A 4769-nucleotide genomic window follows, 5' to 3' on the forward strand; every position below is an offset into this window, starting at 1 on the left:
AAATAGGGCTTGCCAGAGACCTGGTAGAGATTGGTTTGTCGCCTCACAGCTGCCAAACCACACCTCAGGGTGATCAGCTGGCGCTTCAGGGTCTAGACCTTTAGCCTGTCTATGTCATGGGCTTGCCCCTCAACTAATCAGAATAACAACAGTGCATACTCAATTAGGGTATAAATGGAGCCCTGCCAAAGAGTCAAGTTGATTCTTCACAGAGCATGTGGGCCTGGAAGTTGGACCCTCTCCGTGCATATATGGTACACTACTGCAGACTGAGTGTATCTCCATGGATTAGGTGAGCCTCATCTCCCTTTTGGATGAGTGATACCTTTGGGTACCCTTGTGGGGAGGTTTTCCCTTGATGAGGGAGTGTATGCCCATTTTGATTCATCTTTCTAGAAAGAATATTCCTTAAAGTTTAGGAGTTAGTTGTGCAGTAGTTATATTCCCAACTGACATCTGAACTTGTGATTTAATCTTATCAGAAAGAGTGCTGGGCAATTTTTGTTGCAGTAAGTCCACATTTTTGGATAACTGCTGCTGTCTATTTTGTGGGTGTCTCCATGACAAACCTCCAGCTCCTTTCCTAGTCAGCAGAGAGAGGCACCTTTAGGGCATGACTCACCCAGCCTGTTTTTAGCTATCTACCTAAAATGACAGAATTTTCATCTTCTAAGGGACAGTTTCTCTCTTCCACTGACTAAAAGGACAACAAATGATAATTAGCTAGAATACAGACACCTTTAGGGGTATCTCACTCCCAGGAACCAAGGAAGATCAGCTTACCCAAGCCCCTCCACTTCAGAAATCTTCACATCTACACGCATATGAGTGCACGGAGCCTTGGGAGCTGGCTGAAAGATACCTTATAGTAAAATCAACACCTCTGAGCAGACAGTTTATTAAATCTAGTTAAGTTTTAACTTACAAACCATTTTATTTGTAGCATCTTTATCCCATAACATTCCACCAGCAGAGCTGAGTCAGTTCCATTACAGATAGAGCTGAAACCTCCATTTTCTGAAACAGCTAGACAAAGCCTACTGCTCAGGGATCTCTGTGTGAGAAGAAATATTATGGACTCTTCCTCTAAATACATAAACTGAATTGTTTAAGGTGGAGCTATCATGATGCCAAAAATTATGCTGCTGCTGAAGATGGATCCTTGCACTCCTGAAGTGCAAGCCAAAGGCTGTGTGGGGCAGCAGTGAGGTCTGCAGACACTCAGTGGAAAAAAAACAAAAACAAAAACAAAAACAAACAAAAACAAAAACAAAAACTGGCCAAGCTTGCCTCTGGTTTACCACTCACTGGGAAAGCAGCACTACCAAAAACACTGGTATCCGTTTTCTATCATGCTCACTTTGAATTTAATAGTCACGGTCGTATTTTGCACCAAATTCTTAAATTAAAAGATGTATACCTCTCCCAGAGCAGCTGAAATAAAGACATCAGGACTCAAACATTTAATACAAGATGTTTCCTCTCATAGCTGTAACAGGCAACAGTAATTGCTGTAAATAACCAGTGGCTTATTGTCTGAAGTTTTGCAGTTGACATTTAAACTTGTATATGTGCCTTATCTTCAAACCCTTGAAGCAAACTCTGGATCACTGTTCTCTGAGGTTGCTTCAGGATAACTTCATAACAGACACTAGTTCTTTTCTGTATTGGGTCAAATTTTGCGTTCTACATTACAATTGCAATAACTATGCAGAGGCCCACAAAGGCAGCTGGTAATTGTCCGGCTATTGGCTCATGCCACAGCTGTCTCACTTGGTGTGTTCTACATGCTCTTGTGCTAGTAAAAAGTTAGACAGGCTGGGATGTTGTACGAAGCTTTGTGTCAGTGGAAAGGATCATTACATTAATTCTGGATAATGCCTTCTCTGTGGCTTTAACAAATAGGTGGGATTTTCCTGTGCAGTAGAGAGGCTGCTCTATGGAGAAAGTTGTCCTTCAAGAATCAGTAAGGTCTCTGTGACTCTGGTTACCTTGACAGATTCAGTTCAGGTTTGCTTCATCTTCCCCAGTTATAATTTATGACCCAAGGCAACAATCCATCAAGCCAGATGACATTACCTGGAGCTTATGATGTCAAAAAGAGGGATGGCATTTCCTGTCACCAGTGAACAAGAAAACTCTGGAATTACCTAACGTAAGCAATTGCAGTGGGAGAGGAAACCTTATCCAAGGAAAAGAGAGGTGTTGCAGGAAACATTAGAGAGTATTAAATACTCATTGTTGTGAGTATTGAGTACCCCTGTGATAGACCATAGCAGTAGACCTGAACTCCTGGCAAGTGCAGTCCTGACACTACTGAAGACAGCAGCAAAATTCCCACTAATTTCAGCAAGCTGAAGATTTCTTCTGGATCCAGTTTATGGCTGAATCACCACCTTATTTGTGAGTGACAGACGATGTCTCCATTCTGTGCCATAATGCTCAACTGTAAAACAGAAAACATGGGAGTTATCCTCGTCAGCAAGAGAAAACAGTGCAAGTCTAAATGCAAGTGCTCACACAGCACACAATCGCTCTGAGACCAGAGGTGCTGAGGAGACAGGGGCAGCCAGGGAGCTCTTGGCTGCCTTCTGTTTACCAGGAAATAACTTCAGCTGGTGGCAATTTATCATGGTGAGAAGTGTCAGGGAAAAAAATTCCTCCTATCAGAAACTTTGCTGGACAGTCATGCTGAAAGCAGAGTCCTGTAATGAAAAGCTAGTATTAAGGTTAGAGGGTCAGGAACAAGAAATCTTCATTGCTTGTTGGGGGTTCAGAAGGCATACGCAGCCATTCTGAGTGATTATTCCGTCACGGAATACAACCAGCAAAAAGAAAAAAGGGCACTAAAAAACAGCCTGGGAACAATCAGACTTCTAACCCTCTTCTAGACCCTCACCAACATATTGGTATATATCTTCAGTCAGAGGAAAGAGCTATAGAACTACATAGACAAACCCATGTCAGTGTTTTTTTTATAATAATTTTTATTAAACATTTTAAGCAAGAAAACAATGTTTTCCTGTATTTAGAAGCAGGATTAATTGCTTCTTTTCCTTGAGCTCCATCCAGTTGAGGCTAGCTGCTGATTTAGGGAGTCTGGCAACATCCCAAATATAGGGGTGCAATAACTCCTTGGTGGGAACATAACCATTTCCTACCCAGCCCTCTCCCAGCTCCCAGGTGACTTTTCACAGCCTCTGGCAAAGTGTGGCACATACATTGGGCAGGCTACTCACCAAATGACATTTGTCATTATTTTTTTAATGACTTTAATTGTTCTGATGACTGCTGTTGGAAAAAAAAAAAAGTGACCTTCCATTTTTGCCCGCTTGGAAGTCATGTTTCTAATCCTCAGTTCTGTAAAGCTCTGTGTTGAAGAGGAAATTATAATTGTAACTGCTCAGCAGTGGTAATATGTGACCAAGGAATGATCTGGTACAGAGAGCAATGTGGCCCAACTAGAAGAAGGGGTTAAACTGGTTGGAAGCAGAAATGCCAGAGAAAGATCAACTTCTTGTAAGGAGGTGAGGTCTCCCCTGGTGATGAGATAAGAAAATAGTCTCAGCATTGTCTTGTGGCCATCCTGGAATGGGAGCACTCAGGAGCCTAATCTCGGAGGCCACCTTTATGCAGCAAAGCTGGGCTGGAGGATGAAGCCAAGGCTAGACTGAGGTGTCCTCTGCCAGAACTTCTGTCAGGAATACTGCTGGTGCAAGTATATTTGGGGAATCTTTGTGATGCAACTTTGCAGATGGCACATAGAACCACTATTTAGTGATAGGATTTCTCCTAGGTTAGTAGAGATAGGACAAGAGGAAAAGGACTCAAGTTGTGCCAGGGGAGATTTAGATTGGATATTAGGAAGAATTTATTTACTGAAAGAGTAGTGAGGTGTTGGAACAGGCTGGGCAGGGGGGGGGGGGGGGGACCATCCCCCGAAAAAACCTGTAGATGTGGCACTTGGGGACATGTTTTAATGGTTGTGGTACTGTTGGGTGATGGTTGGACTTGACCTTAGAGGTCTCTTTCAACCTTAATGATTCTATGACTCTGCTCAATGCATTGTTCATTAAAGTTTACTTTTATATTTAAGCATAAACATGTATTTAACTCACCTTGAGGTGTACCATAAATATTCCCCACCCCTGTCAAAGGCTTAAAATCAACAAATAAACCCAGAGAACAAACACTTCCTCGTTTCACTTACTCTACTTAAAAATCACACGATTTTGAAGATTTCACTCAATCTTTGTTTATTTGTGGTTTTCAATATTTTGTATTGCTCCCTGAATTTGTGCCATGGGTGTCCATGCAGGCAGCCTCCTTCATGACCCTGTCAGGTGTCAGAGGACATCTGCAGATACTCAGCCAGTGAAACAGCCAGGAAGGACGCAAGTCACAAGCACAGAGACAAAGCAACAAATGGCTGAGGAAATGAAAATTCTCACCCAACACCAGGGAAGACCAGAGGCAATGCTCCTCCATCTTCCTTCCCAGCCAATCCCCTTCCTCTCTCTGCACGGCCACAGAGTTATCAGCAGTGAGAGCAGTCTCTATACCCCACAACCCAGTCGTTTCTAGAAAAAAAAAAAAAAGCCTACTGCCACCCTTCACCCAAAAATCTCTTAAGTGAGCTCTATTAATTTTTTTTTTTCCCCATCCTTTGTTTTTATCTATTTGTCCTTTCATAACTCGCCAAGCTTTTCCCAGGATGGCTCAGCCTGCGCAGGGTGGGATGAACACAGTGGCTGTCAGGAGAGCTGACG

This window comes from Merops nubicus, unplaced genomic scaffold, assembly GCF_000691845.1.
Source record: "Merops nubicus isolate BGI_N331 unplaced genomic scaffold, ASM69184v1 scaffold15741, whole genome shotgun sequence".
Taxonomy (NCBI): Eukaryota; Metazoa; Chordata; class Aves; order Coraciiformes; family Meropidae; genus Merops; species Merops nubicus.